The 18,513-nt window shown below is 45.7% G+C and overlaps 1 protein-coding gene across 2 annotated transcripts in view; it reads right to left on the bottom strand.

Annotated features, from left to right (window-relative positions):
* The window catches only part of LOC135398817 (transcription factor AP-2-epsilon-like), a 210,661-nt gene that overhangs the window by 157,700 nt on the left and 34,448 nt on the right, over positions 1-18,513 (bottom strand). The gene's annotated exons all lie outside the window — the stretch shown is intronic.

Here is an 18,513-nt window from a genome sequence, read left to right as displayed (position 1 = left end):
CAACTGCTCGTTGAAGCAGCAGCATCATCATTCAGATTTGTGCATAATAAAAAACATGCGGAAACGTTTAATAATTGGCGAGTTTTAGTAAATCGGAAGATACTGCATAACAGAGGTTACCAAATGCAAGATTAGCAATGTGATGTCACCCGCTTCAAAGAAATAGGGCTATATATAGGCTTATCATATTTTCCGAACACAGTCCACATCTTGCGATCTATCAAAACTCGCCGTTGACCCAGAAAGTAATATATGTCGACGTTGCGCAGAATTTCCACATCCAATGCAATGAAATCCATATCCACTTTGCACATCAACTGCAGAACCCGAGGAAGTGATTGCCGACCATTCGGAACGCTTTAGATTAGACTATAGATGAAGCTTGAAACGCCTTCGTACTGCGCTCCATATTTATCTCTCCCGTATTTTTCTGCTGGCGTTAGTAGCGCGTTTTGGCGAGCCGTTCGCAAGGTTATCGTGCCTATATCGGAGCCAATCGCAGTTGTGTGTGACCCAGTATCTTATCCACTGATGGGTTCCGGTTGATACGGTTCGACGCAAGCCACGTTATCAACGGCTTGATAAAACTCTCTAGTAATGAACGGATGATAGGGACTTTGATCCAGAGCTATCGTCGTTAACGTTCCCCTTTTCAAAAGTCAGTCTGGCAACCTTCTAGGCTAGAAGTGTTGTCGTCTGCTAGACGTTCTAGCAGACGACAGTCGGACATATCTTTGGCACGTCGTACATGTGGTTCCGTGTATATGGTAAGCGAACGCACGATGGCACACGAGAATATTGAGTGGTCGAGAGACTTGACGAACATACAAGATACGGGTTCTCCCAAAGACGTGTTGACGCCCTTTGTGAACATATGAGTGCATCTGGCTCGATTGGCCGCGTTAGAGAGAACAGTTATTATGCGAGTCATATACGGGTTCAACTTCCATCCGCGTCGCCCTGTTGACTTCCAGGTACGGCACATCATATTTTTGCATGGTTTATTGTGTTTCTTATGCACATTTCAAGACCAGTCGTGTATCTTGAACGTGGGATCCTACTGTTACATGTTTTCGCGGATGTTTCCTATAATATCCTATTATGTTCTGTGCCTTCGCATACGCGAGGTGTTTATAGTTCGTCCATTGAGAATGACAACAGAACGCTTCTGACGATAGTTATTTGGAAAGTCATGTATCATGAGAACTTTTTTGCCGCCAAACAGTTTGTACACACGCCTTGTTTCCTTCGGCGTCTCTCACGCCACGCTGGCTGCAGAAGGGCACACAACAACAGACTGACATTACAAATGCAGATGGATGATCCACTCATGAAAAGAGCGATGCTTCGATGAGAAAGCAGACCAAGTCCCAGGCGGCAGACGGCAAAAGATCACTCCAGGCGCGCGGTTCAAACAGCCTTCCTGTCCGCGCGCGCGGGCAACGCTTCCATCCTTGCCCAAAATATGGCGGACGCGCGCTACAAGAGCGTAGTTCGCTCGCCTTTAACTAGATGGCGCCGACTTATGAAAACCCCTAGAGCACTAGAAAAACAAGTTTCAGAGTACCGCCAGCCTTTTCCCTTTGCCGCCGCGATGGTTATTGGCCGAATCCACCCACGTGACCGTCATCCACCATATCCCTTCCATTTATTTATTCATTTGGTTAGCTCTTGTACATGTAATGCTCCCATAGATCATTGGCCCTGTTGATTAAAATACTACAGTCTGACGCCTGTGTTTTTAAATCAAATCATTGAATAAGTGATATTATATTTTCCCTACCTAGGAGGTCCTTTTTCGCTTTGAAATTGGCTATGCCCGTATATCTGTACAGACAGTATAGTCTATGTACCGTTTGGGATAGTCTAGCACAGGTAATCTCACGCGAGATGACATAAAATTGCATTTGTCGCAGAGCGTCAACACAGCTGGCCCCATTTGCGTGGAAGGGAAATGGCGTCGTTGCTTGGTTACGTGAGGCGAAGCCATGTCAAGCCAAGCGGTTGGCGGTACTCTGAAACTTGTTTTTCTAGTGCTCTAAAAACCCCTATTGGACTTCGATACTTACTGTGAAGGGGCTTATTCTTAAAATAAAGTTGTTGTTGTTGTTCATCGTCGTTAAAAATAAATAAACGTCGGAAGTTAACTTCGGAGTGTGTTTTGGCACCCGCTCTATTTTCGAGAAATAGTTTGCGCCCCCAAAACCTATACACCCACGGATTTGGTCATGCGCGTGCGCAGTGATGACCCCCGTTTCATTGGGGCGTTTGGGTATTCAATAGTTAAAACTTTCGAATGTTGATTTTCATTGGCAGCGTGTAGGGCAGCCACATATATAGTCTCACTTATGTTACAGGTGGTTCTGGGGGCGGCGCAACGTCCTGAATTCAGGGGGACCCCAGATCCCAACTGGAGCCCCCTTCCATTCCTCACTACCAATTCAAGCACGAGTCCCCAAAAATTCGAGGCAGTCTGAGTGACAAAAAGTGGCAATTACTTTATTGCTTTTGTCTCGTATGGACTGAATGTATGTATGTATATATTGCATTATTTGCTTACAACATCCGACCCTTTCTTGGGTCGGAAGTCTGACGAAAGAGAGGAAAGCTCAAAGAGCACAGCCGGTGTTAGGATTTGAGCAAACCACCTCGCTGTCTTTTGTATGACCTTGGACCGTATCCCTACCACAAGTTCTTTGTTTTATTTCTATCCTGGCCTAAAGAGCAGCGCACTCCCTTCTTGTCGAAAACTCTCCTTTGGCATAGTTCCTTTCTATGTTCCTTACACATACCGAGTGATGTTTTCGTTTGAGTCTTTGCCCCACAGTTGCGCAGTTCCGAATTTCTTTACTTTAGTCTAAATGCTTACTCTTGATTCTCTCGCGCCAAGTCCGATGCTTCTTAGCCAGTCGCCTCTTATGCCATTTCGCGTCGACGTTGCGTGTATGGGTGTGAACACGCCAGCATCGTCCTTCTGGACAACGGAACTAATATGAAGAACTGACCACGCCAGCTATCACAGAAATCGATAGGTAAAGCGTGAAAATGTGCATGGGCGGCACACACACAACGTCGTCCGATGTCGCGCCAAAGAATGAAATGAGAGAGAGAGAGCGAAAGAAGAAGAGAGTGTGCGTGGTCTACCGATTGTGGCCGTGTTCCTGTCGCATCCATAATAGGTGTCCTTTTCGATTCATTGGCGAGGTATTACGTGGTTGCCAAAGAGATACGTCTCGCCTCGGGTGACAGCGTCGAGAAGAACTATTCATCTCAAGAGAAGAGGCGCGCACAAAAAAAAAATGACATTCCATTCCTGGATTCGCGGAGCGCGATCGAAGGCGTCTTCGGAGAATTCTGCCCTCCTGTTGTCCTAATGAAAGTGTTGGATAGATTTCAGATCGCGGGCCTTTATAAAAGAATGTGAGCGTAATATCTACAGGGAGAGCTTTGAGTTCTCCAAAATGAGAATTTGCAGAATACGTGGAAGTCAAGGGCCGTGGGGATATATCCTTTTATACTAAACGAGAACCAGTAACGAAGTGAGGTCGACGACGAATGAAGTAGAAAGGGAAACGACATTAGAGGTCACACAGGGTTAAATTTAATGCGTAGCGAAAGGAGCCTAAGGCAGCTTTTGATCAAAGGGAATCGAAACAGAATTAGCACAACCATAATTAATATAACAATAAAAATACTAATGCTAATACTAATACTAATAATAATAAGATTAATAATAATATTTTTTAAACGCATCTCTATATACATAGGTAGCGACTCCACTGAAGAGGTTGTTACGCATCCTGAATGAGGTTCCTATACTTCTTTCGTTTTAACTGCTCCACACAACTTCGAGTGATAAAAATCGCGTTGTATCCGTTAATTTGTAGATTGGGGTAGAGGGATATAAATCGAGCAGGACCTATATACGCACTCGGGTGCAGATATCAAACAAAACGGAACTTCATTCACTCCCCCGAAGAAATGCGTAACTTTCGCGACGAGATATTAACTTCCTCGAGGTGCATCGCCGTGCAGTGAGAGTGAAATGTTGTGTTAACTTTTAGGGTGCAAGCACGTTGGAGAAGCCGTCATCGTTTCTTTCTGCTTTCTTTTACGCTGCAAAGTCTATATCTAACCCTGTTGAGGGTCAGAGTCGATTCTATATACTCGGTAGAGGTATCGAATTAAGTCGAACCCAAGTTGTGTGTTTCAGCGTTATCCTAACTGTCGCCTCTTCCTTGCTCTTGTCTTATCCGCCGTCCACTTTTGTCAGTTGATGGCTGTCACTTTGCGCGGACGTGGTACATGTGTCTCAATGTTGTTGTGCTCAGTGTTGCAGAACTTGTTTCATCATGACAACGGTCAACTTTAGGGTCGTCCAAAACCCGCCGGCAGCTACTATTATATCGAGCTTAAAGAGCTTCTTCGCTCTCCAAAACTTCCCTAACGAACAACGCACCTCTCGTGGGATTATCCCTTTCTGCTGTATAGCGTGTCTGCAGTGGTGAAAAATGACCCCGGAAAGTTGGGAAACAACATTGTGTCGGTGAACAGTGAGAGCGTACGTCATTGTGCCATAGCATTCGAAGAACGAGGATAAGCCATGTCATGATAGTAACACGTGATATTTGGATTATATCCTCCGCCCCGCAGGCCTATAAACAAGCCGGGCATTTCGTATTATTATCTATATATGCTACATAATAAACTACACGATTTCTTATCTGGCTAGAGAAAAGAAAAAAATGTGGGCGACTTGGGTGTAAGTCCGTGACTGTAGTAGCCCTTCCCTTGTACGACATCGTCTCCGACGTTTTCATCATCCTATTTCCTATATCTCTCATGCACTCTAAGAAAAAAAGGAGTAAAACGGGGAGTAATTGCAGTTTCTACTCCCCTAGTGTGCAATTACTCCCCATTTTAGTCCCCTAACCCAACATTTAGTCCCGACATTTACTCCCTAAGACTGCAAATTGTCACTAAACTTCGCGAATGGTCTCCTGAATGCAACAGTCTACGTAAATATGTGCCCTTGGTCAATTTGAACGACATAAGGCTGTATAACTCAGACAACGTAGCAATTTTCCAGCCACACAGAGGAAGAAACAGTTAGCGCATCTTTCTTCGCAAATTGTGCCCTATGTATGACGCAAGATTTTATATCGCTCGATATATCACGGTTGACGGTTTGCTTCAAAGTATTTTCATGCATGCGCACCAATTATGTAACTGGGACTCTTCCAACAGCGCGTGAAATGCGGTCTTCGCTCTGTGACATTCATTTACTCCCGTGCATTTACTCCCGAAAGGGACTATTTTTTGTGGCAATGCAATTACTCCCCAAAAGGAGTAAAAGTACTCCTTTTTTTCTTAGAGTGTGGGCCTTTGCTACTCTCGGTGAAACATCACAGGTTTCTGGGTGTTGTCCGCGGCTACAACTTGTCCTGGAAAGAAAACACATTGATCGCCTTGATAAAAAGGTTCAGCGGTGGACCTCCGTCCTTCGTCATTCTGCTGGCGCCAAGTGGGGTATGGATGAGCAATAATTCCTGGCTGCTCCTGAGGCTCTTGTTCGTGGTACACTTGCGTATAGCCTTCCTGTTCTTCGCGGCATTTCTGAGACACAAGTTCAGCGGCTTCGGTGCTTCCTTGTAAGCAGCCTGAGGATCTGTCTTGGCGTCCCCAGAGCCGAAGCAACGCGGATGGTCATAGCCGAAGCATAGCGAAGATGGAGAGATGACAGCAGAAAGGAGTGGGGGACGGGGGGGGGGGTTAGTACGCGTCCTGAGCCGGCTTTTTAGGGGGAACTGAGCCGATGTTCGTCTGGAAAGTCTGCCGGAAACCCCCGCTGTACCTGCTAGTCTCTGCGTAGAAAGCGATCATTCTATCCACTGTACACCCAAAGTGATAAAAAAAATTCTAACTGGCGACGTACTCGTCTGAGTATTGTGGGACTTTCGGCAATTATCTCCTGGAAACTTTTGCCACCATCGAGGAAAGATTTGGACATTATTTAATTGCGTGAAATTTATTTTTGTCAATTGAACCTTGAAAATTGCCTTTTTCTTTTTAAACAGAAATATGAAGTCCTCCACGAATAACTGCGGACCCAACAAAAACTATGCAGAGCATTGCAACAAAAATGGTAGTAATGATGGTAATTAATGGTAGTAGTAATTAGTAAAAAGTACGCTTTAGCCCCGCCTGCTTGAGTTTCGCAAAGAAGCGCCCGCGAAATGTGCGTCTATAGAGGAGGAAGTGTCATCCCCGCCTTCATATGTTTTGCCCTTCTTTGTGATAACTTATCACAATCACTGATAAGACAGTTGTCACCAGCATCGATGTCAAAGCGGGGGAAAGAAAGGTAAAACGAGAGGCGGGAACACTTCCTCCTCTCCCCGCACCTTCCGTGCGCTCTTCTTTGCGACAATCAAGCAGGCGGAGCTAAAGCGGAATTTTTACTAATTTATTAAGATTATTTCTGTTGCGATACTGTGCAGAGTTTTTGTTAGGTTGTTGGGTTTTGTGGTTTGAGGACTTCACATTTCTGTAAAAAAAAAAAAGAAAAAAAAAGAAGTGAGGTTCGCTTGGCAATTTTCAAAGTTGAAAAAATAAGTTTCCCTCAATTAAAAATTGTCCAAAGCCTCCCTAAATGGCGGCAAAAGTTTCCAGAAGGTAATTGCCGAATGTCCCACCATCCTACGGCGAATACGTCGCCAGTTAGAATTTTTTATCACTTTAAGTGAAACACCCCGTATAACACGGGAGCTGGAAGTGCGGCTACGGATCTTACAAGTGCGGATATTGTGCGCGGATGACTTGCGCTTACCTCTATCCCTAAGTTGACCATGAAGACTATAACCTTTTGCGACAACTACGGAGAGACGGTCACGAGCCACGCCAAATATCGGCAGATCATTCTCCGGCAAAATTTCCTTGAGTTTCATGCAACATATATTATGGGGCACATAGATCCCTCACGTTCAACAATTAATCCATCTCACTCGACGACTTAACAGCTTCCGCCCGGTGGATCATTCGAGCAGATCCGAAATGGATCCACTTGGCAAGCACCTGCATCCGGAACGATCCCACTTTATGGCGGACCCAACCCTTGGCTTACGAATATCCGAGAGCACTTGACGCGCGTGCGGAGCATTAATCATCAACCCTTTTCGGATTCGTTCTCAAAGCAATTTGAAAGCACGACAGAACCACCATGAAGAAAAATGACACTGCATGTATTGTGAATATTTATCTAATCAAGCGAGTTGTTACACGTGTTTTGGGGCTGTCAGCCTTGGGTTGGATTAAATCAATATCTACCTTTTTTCTGTCATTTTTGATTCCGTGATCATCACCGCGAGGCGACTGCAGCTATATGAGCGGTGTATACTGACGCGGACACATCCGTATAAAAGGACAGGGGAATTGGATTGGAAAAAACGAAATAAAAATATGGAGAGGTCAGTCAGAACTGGCTGCTCCTAAACGCGTTTGTGGGTGGAAAAAAAAAGAGCTAGAAAAAAAAAGAGAAGAACAGGTACAGGAGGAAGGAGTGGCAAGCGTGGCAGTTAGCATGCATCCGGGACACAAGCAATGGGACAGGGTGCCGCCTCGGCGGCGAAACATCCCACTACATCGTCATCACTTATTTGTTGTTGTTGTTGTTGTTGTTGTTAGGCATATGCTTAGTGGGGAAGTGTGCGGAGATCCGTCAGGAGAGTACATGACCGGAACATCCACGGAAATATTAGCAATGCATCCAGGGAACCTCAGACAGCACAGCCGATGGTGGGCGTCGAACGGCTCCACCTCACCTTCTTCAGTATGATCTTCGAACTATACCACGAACGGGTGCCATATACTGTGTGTAGTCATGTCGCTGGTCTGGCAAAGAGAGCAAAGAGACTTCATGTTGAATCATTTTATGACGATATTGGCTAATTAGAACTCATATAGCTGTAAACTCCAAACGTGATGATGACGGCAATCGGGAAAAGATACACTGAACCTAGGCACTAATTACACTATAGGCTATACTGACGCCAACGCTATCAACGCTGGAATATCTCACTTATCGCAACCTTTGACCTCGAAGGCAGCGCCCTTTTCAAGGAGAGCGAATATGATAAAGTTCACATTAACCCGCAACCTTAATGTCTTCTCCAATCATACTTGCGCGCACAACTCGTAAAGAACAACAACAACAAAGTTAGATTAACCCGATCGGAAGGCGTAAGAAAAAATAATAACAATCGCGAGGTCTGCTGGTCTTATACAATGCCCGTGGGGTTGCAAACGACTTTACGACTGGCATTAAACCTCATTCCAGTAGCGCACGCGAACATTACATTACAAGCGATAAATGCAAGATTACGTGCTCATCCCCGGGAGTAGTTTAAGAAAACCCCGCATGGCGCCTTATCATCCCGTATCTCGTTAAAAACGCGTTATTGTGCGATCGAATGTAAACTTATATGAAAGGACCTCCCTGCTATCCCCAAACGCCTTTCAGGGAAAAGAACCCCCGAAATAAAGTCAACGCTTAGAATCTGTCCTCCGGCGGAAATATGTGTACATATTTTTTTTTATCTTCTCGCACACTGGCGGAGTGATACAAAATTACATTTTTAGGGCAATACACATCAACATTTTGACGGGATCGTGGATCGAAATAAAAAAGGTGAACAAGAACTAGGATGCGGTGCAGTTTGATAAGGCCACGCAAGGCATCAGTACAGTTTCCTTCTTTTTCTTCTGCTTCTGTTCGCGCTACTTTATAGTGTTGAGTTATACAGTAACCTAGCAACAATGTGACACAATCATAAAATAACACGTTTTCTTTTTCGCATTTCTTTCCATCTTAGCTTTCTTACTTTTTCTTTTTTTTCACGAGCGAACATGTAAGGGTGTTTATTTTTGACAGAACTAAATATACTACGCCCTCTGTAGGAACGAATTCTCGATAATGACATATTCCGCTTTTTTTTTTTTTTTTTCAGCTCCTTTTCATACCCGCTTTTAACGACACATTTGCGGTTATTCGCTTTATATGACGTTATATCGGGAATGCGAACAGCCAGTGCGTAAAGTACTTCCTTCTCAGGTACCTCGTAATTTTAATGGGGCCGAGATTCGATAGGGAAGCAGTTTTACTGCTAACGTTAACGGCTCGCAATGCGAAGCGCATAGAAATACACAAAACGTGAACGAAAAGCAGCGTAAATAGTTTTTCTTCGTCGTACCGTATATTTAATGCCCGTCTTCTAAAAACTTCCGCGGTTTTGTAAAAAAAAAGAAAAGAAAAAGAGAGAAGAAAGGAAGAAGAAGCTGAAGAAAAATTTTTTAGCCAATTTCCATGAGTTTTACGGTCGATCAGACTCTAGAAGGAGCGGAAAAGATAACGAAGCTTTGTTTCCTCTTCCTTTTTTCCCCATTAAGTAGCGAAAAAAAAAACGTAATGCGAACGTGCATGAAAACTTTTTGGCGCATAAAACAAAGTGTACAAAATGTAGGCGATAAAACCCATTAGAGCTGTACCTAATGGCAGCGGACAAGAACAGTAATTTCGTTGCGTTGCACGGACAAACTGCGCTGTGTATCGATAATAATAAATGATGTCGTTATAACGAACAAGCGATACCAAGAATATATTGGTCGCAAGGATACCAATTATCCTCGTTACTATGTTACTCGTTACTGTACATAGTAGCGCAGTGCCCACTTGTGTGGACAAGACCTTTTTTAGCGCATCGAATCACGAATTCGTTATATTGCTGCGTAATATAACAAATTCAATATTCGGAGCACTAAGGAGCGTCTTGTCCCTACAAGTTCAGTTCGCCGTTCTCACTTGTCGCAGTTCACATCTACTACCCGATGGTAGGGGGCCAGACAAAAGTTCCATAGATGTATGCTGTGCTAAGACTTAGTTGCCCCCCTACCCCCCCCCCCCCGCCCCAGCCCCCACTAAAGAACCCTCAGGTGGGCAACATGAATCCAAAGACCGGCAACTGTGGCGTCGCTGATGCTCACAGTTGACAGGATATCACGATTGTCAATCAATATCACGAATTACAATTATTATTAGCTACGTTTGTCTTTGTTAGCACCATTATCATCAAAATCACTTAGGCCGAAGTGACATGACTTGTCACAACGAATCGTCGTGTTTTTTTTTTTTTAATGATTCGCGCGGCGCACCAACGAACCGAGGAAAACAAACGGGCAAACCACTGCCACAGATCACTTTCAGACGCAATCACTGTCTTACAAACAAAATTCATGAGCGTCGATCGTCACCCCGTAGGATCAACAACCTCCGCAACTAAAAGACGGCAGCACCGCTGAGCCCACTTGAACAGGCACGCGCGCTACTTTTCGCACGTGCTGATTGCGGCTCGATGATTGGTCTTTACCCTACCACGTGACCGACGTCCCTCATAAAAACAACACGGATGTCACGCATGGGAACCTTCCGGTGCGTAAGTTCGCAGAGGCAAGTCGCGGTTTCAAGAGGTCTTATATAGTCTCAGTCGAGTGGAAGGCAGAAAGCGCCGTCTGTGGGTGGAGATATAGATACTGGTAGTAAAGTTTATGTTGGATACTAAGCCCGCTGAAGGACACTTGGGCCTTGTGACGTTGGTCACGTGTGTTTTCTTTTGGAGGGGTTAAGGGTGTTATATTCACAGGGGGCATCGTCGTATAGGTGGTGCTGCAGTCAGACGCGTGGTCAGCAGAAGTACCTAGACAAGTAGTGACTGAACTACGACTGGATCGGTATCTCTTGCCGCTAGAGTTACGAACAGCGCGTGCTCTATTTGTATTGGTGCCAAAACAGCACGTGTCACCTGCATCTATCATATGCACGAAAAATAACAGCCTCAAACACAGTAGCGTGCGTTTTTTTTCTGTGACCTTCAAACGCACGTTATTTTGCAACTATGCCGCCACAATTGCAAACATCACTAGTCATATACCTGCCCTACGTTATGAATAGTTTTTTAATTATTATTATTATTATTATTACCAGTTTGCAGCCGCTGGCGCATCGTCTAGGAGTATGGGCTTAACCAGCGCATTGTCGCACTGTGCACGATGTAGCCCGCCACCATGCGACTACCGCGTTCGATGCAACAACTTAGCTGCCATGCAATACTTCCTGTGCTGCAACTAACAGCTGCAATACAACTACCAGCAGCAATACAACTACCATCTACAATGCAACTACCACGCACGCGCGTAATGCACGATGGAAATTGGTAGTACAGAAGCCCAGGTCCAAAAATGTACTTCTCCTTGAGAGAGAGAGAGAAAGAGAGAGAGAGAGAGAGTGAAACGCATGGGGAAATCGGCATAGCGATAAACCCGGGTGGAAACCCGGGATTGACCGCGCGCGGCCAGCAATTTAAGGGTCGCTGTGATGACGATAACGCTGACGCTACAACGTCATTATATAGAATGCGTTCTCATTGGCCGTAAAAATTCTTCTGTTACGATCACGACCGCATGCTAGAGCACTACACGGGCCTGCATTATACCGCCCGACCACGGCTCGTAGCCGAAGCCAGGAACGCTTATCCGATCCGATCCCAGCCGGGACGCGGAAAGCCCGGCCCAGGCCCGACTCGCAGTTGCAATGTGGGCAGACACTGTACACAGCAAAACAGCGCAAATGACACAGAAGTGGTTTTTGATGCACTTTGATGCAGTTTGGCGTCGAGTCCTAGCGCGCCTCTCCACAGTGCACGCCGCAGCGACGGGCGAGATCCACAAAAGTGGCGAAGTCGAGAATAACTGAATAACTCGAGGTCTATGTTGTAGCGTTTTAGCAGAAAAACGGAAGGAGCATCCAGTAGATGGTTGCTTTGTTTTTCAAAACGTATGTTGAGGAATAAATACTGCGAAGAATGGCTCACAAAAAGCTCGGACCGACTGAGGTCCGAGGAACTCTAGGACTGAGCCCGACCCCGACCCGAGCCGCGCAGTCAAAACCGTCTTTAAGGCCCGATTTCGGCGCCGACCGGACTCGGCTTTCGGGCCAGTCCCGGCCCTTTGTCGTTCTCTACGTGCGTTCGAAATGCTATACGGGCGCTTTCAACCGAGCCGGCGAGAGACGCAGATTCATTTTCGGATGAGGTTCTTCAGAGGGAGGAGGGAGGGTGCACAGAGACTGAAATTCTTGCACGAGCTAATCATGGGGTGCTCCTTTATCTACTTTTTTTTTGCGATGAAAACGCACAATATTGGTAGGCAGCTTGCGCGGCTTATCATACAACGTCAAATTTACGAGGGACACCCCGCGACTTTATGATATAGGCAATGCGATGGCCTTCGTCAGCCGAATAATTCGAACGTCATCGGTTATTATTGAATGCAACATAGCGATAAAAGAATCTAGCAAGGCCCGTCGGGAGCTTGCCTCGGCGAAAATCCTGTAACATCGCCTATTTCTTGGTCGCTATTCGAGAAAAATTAATTCCCATTAGAAAGCATAGCAGCTAGCACATATGCACGAAAACCGCAAACAAAAGAAAATTTCCCGCTTGTCCGTCGGAAGATTGGAATTGTGCTACATTCCCGTTTCATTATTTTCTAAGAACAGATCGGGTTCTCCCTTATATCCTCGTCCCCATAACGATTTCATCCCGAGTTGCCGCGGGGCATGACGGGAATGGGGGGCTGGCTCCTTGTTAAAATGCATTATTCTCTCCGGTGTTTGTTTTTCCTGCTGCTAGACGGCGCTCTTCCAGTGTTCGTACATTTCTCTGGCCCCACATTATCATTATTATTATTACTGCCGTTACTTTTTTTGTTGAGGAGAGGGTTTTTATTAGCATTAAAATTCGGTTCATACATTTCGCGTCGGGATGCGAACGTCAGTTCGAGATTGCTTCTGCGGTCGAGAATACTTTTTCGGAGCTTACACTCGTTTCTTTGACGGAGCCTTTTTGGTCGGCAGGGGTTGGCTAGAGAGGCACTGTATAGGCCTGTCCAAAACTTGACAGTTGTTCCTTGGCCTTCTGCAATGACCCTTTCGACGCACAAACTAAGAACAGATTATCGTTTTCTGCTTTAATTTCGACGGTAAAATCATAGTACGGAGTCGTTATCTGATAAAGCAACTATATGGAAGAGTTCAACTCATAACCTACGTGTAGTTCTCAGGGCAGTATGGTCGGCGATTGTGTCAAGCGGATGCGTGTATGTGAAGCCGGGAGGCACGACCAAATTCTCATTACGTTGCTTTGTTTTCTCGCGCTCGCCCACAGAAAAGGCAGGTACTCCATCTCGCCGTGGTCGTCCAAGTCTTCCGATGTCAAGGGTACGCTACATGTGACTCACGTTACGTGGCGGCTATTCTTCTTCTGGAGAGTAAACGAGACTTTACGACTATGATCACGTGCAACGCGCCAGCTCTCGGTTCGTGGGTTAATTTTGTCCTTCTACGGGTTCTTTTAAGTATACGCTCAAGTCTAAAAAAACGACACCCCGTACTCCACGTCTGTGTATATAGGAAGACTGCGTTTCCCTGCAACTTGTACAGAGCTGCAAAATTGCTGCCGCCCTCGGCAGGGTTCGAACCCGCAACGTTGAGATTGGTAAGCCGCACACGACCCCCTGCATTTTTCTATAGAAGAAACTTTCCAGTTTTGCTTGATAAACAATGGTGGTGTTAACGGAAGTTCAGCTATTCGAGCGCACAACTCAAATGCTATAAAATGCTTGAATGTACGATATTGAACATGATTCTTCTCCAGAAATCATCCTAGAACATCTCAACAGAATATCGTATCATGTGTATCCAGGGCTCCGTTCACGCACAATATCATAAAATGTGAAAGTGCGTGAGACGCTGCGCCTGGGTACGTTTTCCATCGCGATATCTAGGTTTGAGGAGATCCAAGCATCGCTTCGGAACATACGACCATAGCAGCCCATCCTAGACTGTCTTTTACGGTGGTCGGTGATGGTGGTAAGGTGATGAAGGTAAGGTTGGAACGCAATATATGGGATAAGATAAATCAATGACGGAATCAATTGTGCCATTCAGAGATAGATACGGCTCTCGAAGAAGGCGGTTCCAAACTATTTGCTGCGTTCTCATTTGCACTATATTTTTTTGATTCCATCCCTGATTGTTTTCTCCCATACTGCCAACCAATCACACCTTCACTCCTGAAGACGAAATTCATCCTGGTGCTTTAAATGTTATGGAGCTTGTCGGGTGAATTGGCTTGACTTCTTGACGCTATCTCAGACAGGAAGCACAAAACATGTCGGGACGTTTTCTTTCTTTACACGCGTGACACGCGTAAAATTGCCAGCATGCTCAGTAGTACCGCAAACCGAAAACACCGCGCATCCCGTTTCGTCTAAACTAGGTGGATCAATCTACCCCTCCCCCCCAAAAAAAAATATTTTTCTACAACAAAAATATCTACCTCGAAGCCCCGTCTCGCCGACGTCATCACATCCCAGGGGTGTCACAAAAGACGAGAACACAATGAACCTCAAGTGGATATTGCGCGCCCTAATTCAAGGGGAAAGAACGCCACGCAAAAATCCGCACTAAACAGCTGTTCATTGAGTGGCGACAGTCCGGCCACAATGAATACGCGACCCGCAGCGACAACCGCGGACGCGAGTAATTCCAACGCCTATTATACCACCGTCCCCGCCATTCTGCGAATAAAGGGGGTGTTTCCCGCCCCCCCCCCCCCCCCCCCCCCCCCTGTCGGCTATTATCACAGCAAAGAGTCCTTTGTGCGAGTTAACAAAAGATGATAGTGGACCATCGTTTAGAAAGCCAAACACCGACGGTGCATGTGGTTTCAAGATGGTTCCAGGTTATTTTTGCCGAATTTCGTGAGGATATTCGTCTTGAAGGTGCTGTGATGCCACACACAACAGTATTTCACGTCGTGCATCGTGACATGTGCTCTGGCAACAAAGCATTAACGTGGACTGATGGAACATTGTTCGTTTAAACGTGATACGTTAACCTCGACGGGAGATTGCGCGTAAAAGACGGCGTAGATAAGATAATCTTATTGTGAGAGCCGCCACAAAAATCCGTAAGTATAGTCCTCAGGCCACACGTTGTACACAAAATAATCGCTAACCTGTAAAAAAATAATAATATTTTGATGAGGACCCCGCAATGTGTTAACACATCTCTCAGGGAAGAAATCTGCGGCACTATAAGATATTACGTAGCACCTATGACACTGCCAGATTTTCATCCAGGTTCCAAAAGCAACGCGCGCGCCACCCCAATTGCGCGAATCCAGTTATCGCAAATCAATTTTGTAGTCAATTCTGCGTAAAAGGGGCGAATATATTTTTCGCGCGGCTTCTGGCACACACTACGGCCAATCATCCAAATTAGAAAGAAGCTTTCAGTTCTACACATTTGTTTATGCGTTTCTTTTTCTTTTTTTAAATCTCTGTACCTGCATCGTGAGCGAGTGGATACGGCTCTAAGTTGTGAGGTGGAAGGCTTAGAGGTGGTGGTTCGCATCCTACCACCCGCTGTGCTGTCCGAAGCGTTTTCCGGCGTTTTCCGGCACTTTTCGGCACTTTCCAGCCGGATGTCGGCACAGTTTCCCCTGAAGGCGGGCCTAGGGCGCATACTAATCCCTCCCACTCCTTCCTGCTGTCTTTTCTTCATCTGTCCATGTATGTACGAAACTCACAGCCACGGTTGGCGTCGCGGTGCTAACACGGAATCAGACTTTTTTAAAAGGAAAGTGTACGTGACATTTGAGGAGGCAAACTTCGTGCGGGAAGGAGGACGGATATGTATTGGAAGGATAAAATGAAGCCTCTGCATCTTGTACATGTCTACCAGACAAACAACAAACAAAAACAACCACACACAAGAAAAAGAAAAGAACAATGACTGAACGATAGAACCGACATGCGATTCCATCTCAGCGACCAACAGATAGCAATCACCTTTCTCAATCTCTCCTCGCTTCTGCGTGCGACACCTCCGTTCCATTCTGAAAATATAGTGAGGGCCGGCGTGCGTTATAGATTCTGCCGCCCTCGGGCGAGGTGTCCGACCGTAAACTCTGTGTCCCTCCTCGCTCTTAAAAAGGCCCTTTTTTTTTTCCCTCCCACTCCCCGTCCAGTGCAGGTTTTGTGCTCGTGAAATCAGAAGGTGCAAACTCGTTCGGGAGAAAATAGGGACATCGCGTCCCGTCCTCCCGAATCAATTTGCGTGTCAAACTAAGTGAGAAATTGCTGTCGCTCTTTCCAATTTTGTGTACCATTGCGTGGCGCTTTCGGATTGTGTTCTATACGTATTCGATGACGTCACCAGTTGCGCAGGTTGGTGCTCAGTTGTCAAAAATCGTAAATTTGAAAGTAATGATGCTAATGATAATGATTTTCCTGTCGCGAGAATAACGGCAGTCATGAGTGATATGTCTCAGTGGTGGTCTAAGCTTCGAGGTGTGCTCTGCCACCAACTCGTTGGCGTCGCCGGAGTGGGGTGGGGGTGGGGGCGGTATATGTTTATTCCCACAAAAAAGGAGATGTCAGCCAGGCAAGTGCCGGCTTGCTACTCCTTTAAAAAAATGTTTTGATTATGTTTAATGTTTGATATTTTACGGCGCAACAACATCGGAGGTCATAACGCGCGAGCGTCGCTGGATGCGTTCGAATCCGAAACTTAAGGATCCGTAATCGGAAGGTTTTGTCTTCTGTGACCAGCTACGTGGACGTTGGTGAAGCTTCTTTTCTCGTACACGCCGTCCCGCCCGCTTTATTTCAAATAACTAGTTCTCATCTACACCAGCAGTTAATCCTTATCCCGTACTTCCCTGGCTGGTACCGTCCCGGATATTCTAATCTCTACAGGTATCGATCGTCAACACAAGGTTTCACACATTCATTGTAAAATATCAACATTTGCAAGTTCACATTCTCCCTACGCACTACAACAGAATAGAAGAACCTTTCAAAAGATATAATATCTCTTGAGTTCATTGACCATTTTCATGACGCTCTGGCCAACGTGTTACCTTTTTTTTTGTCTGATTGATTGATTGATTTATGTCCTTCATTGCAAGCAACCCTGTTGAGTGTGTGTATTTGCTGCTTTCACCACTATCCATGTAGTGCCCTTACAGAGGCCGTGTGATTTAATAAATGAAATCCAATATAGATTATTATAAATTAACAGCCTCTCTTGGTCTTTCGAGGTTCACAAGCATTATCTAGTACGGACACTACTAAGATTGTCAAGATTTTTGAACAAATTGAAGCGGTACCTGAATATACGCTGGAGGTGTTGTCCACAATAAGGCGGCGGAATTTCCGGTTCAATACCGATAAACAGATAACGTTGGTGACGAACGACTTTGGAGCTGCACTACAGTTCGCCTAATCAAGCATGAATAACTTAGTACGGGCCACCAGGTTTCAACCCTATACAAGTGAGAATGATCACGACGTTTTCACACACTTCGACTCAAACACGAGATTAGGCACTTTGATGCATTAGCCATTAACTGGCAGTATATCTGCGATAATGGTGATAGGGACATCGCATGCGATATCTACACAAACTGACGTCTCAGACCCTGTTAACGGCAGAACCCGATATCCAACCTTTCTCGAATGCGTATATACACTTCTCCACTATTTCACCTCTCACATATACTTCACCTACATCTTTTGATAACCCGCTCTCGTCAAAGAGACGTCAGCTTTTCTTCTTTTTTTTTTTTTTTCGTTTTGTAAACTGAAACCACTCCTAACACATCGTGTGTCCCACACGCAGAGAGAGACACTGCCGCTCGCAACGCCTCCTGACGGCGCGGCGCACCATTGTGCAGACGCGTCCCCTTTGAAAGGAGTTGACGAGGCGGCACTAATGTGAGCTGATATCTTCTCGTAGCTCCTCTGGCGATACAACAATGAAGTGACCCGCTGTTAAAACACCCTGTCGCCCAACAACTTGAACAAGATAGCGTGCGATAACTAGCCCTCGCCGATATGAAACCGTCGTACACTATACACGGCTGCTTTCGGAGCGTCTAAAAGCTCTTTATGACATTATTTGATTTCGAAGATTTTATCCTGCTGCGCCTGCGTTGCTTAAAAATACAAATTCAGCGGCTTATTTGCTTTTGGAACCTCGACCCATACTGGCGCCTTCGTGTGAAAGCGCTACGCGAAGTGTGTGTACAGTTCGCGTGTATGGCGTGCACTCTAGAAAGACCAATAACAGGTCTCTGTTTAGCGTTTCGCCAATTCTCATGCATTACATAAAGGGAAGTGCTTCGAATAGCAACTTCTCAAAAGGTACCTTTTTAAATTCCGTGTTAGCACAGCGAAGCAACCGCGGCTGGGAGCAGAGTACAGACGCGGACGTATGGAGAGATGAGAACAGGAAGGAATGGGAGACAAAGGTAGTAGTTTACGTCCCGGAAGACTTCACGAGGAACTATGCCGACATTTGTCTGGTGCCCGAAAACACAGAGAAAGCTCAGACAG

This window comes from Ornithodoros turicata, chromosome 6 (assembly GCF_037126465.1).
Source record: "Ornithodoros turicata isolate Travis chromosome 6, ASM3712646v1, whole genome shotgun sequence".
NCBI lineage: Eukaryota > Metazoa > Arthropoda > Arachnida > Ixodida > Argasidae > Ornithodoros > Ornithodoros turicata.
The sequence above is the reverse complement of the archived record's forward strand: the minus strand, read 5'-3'. Positions and strand labels throughout refer to the sequence as shown.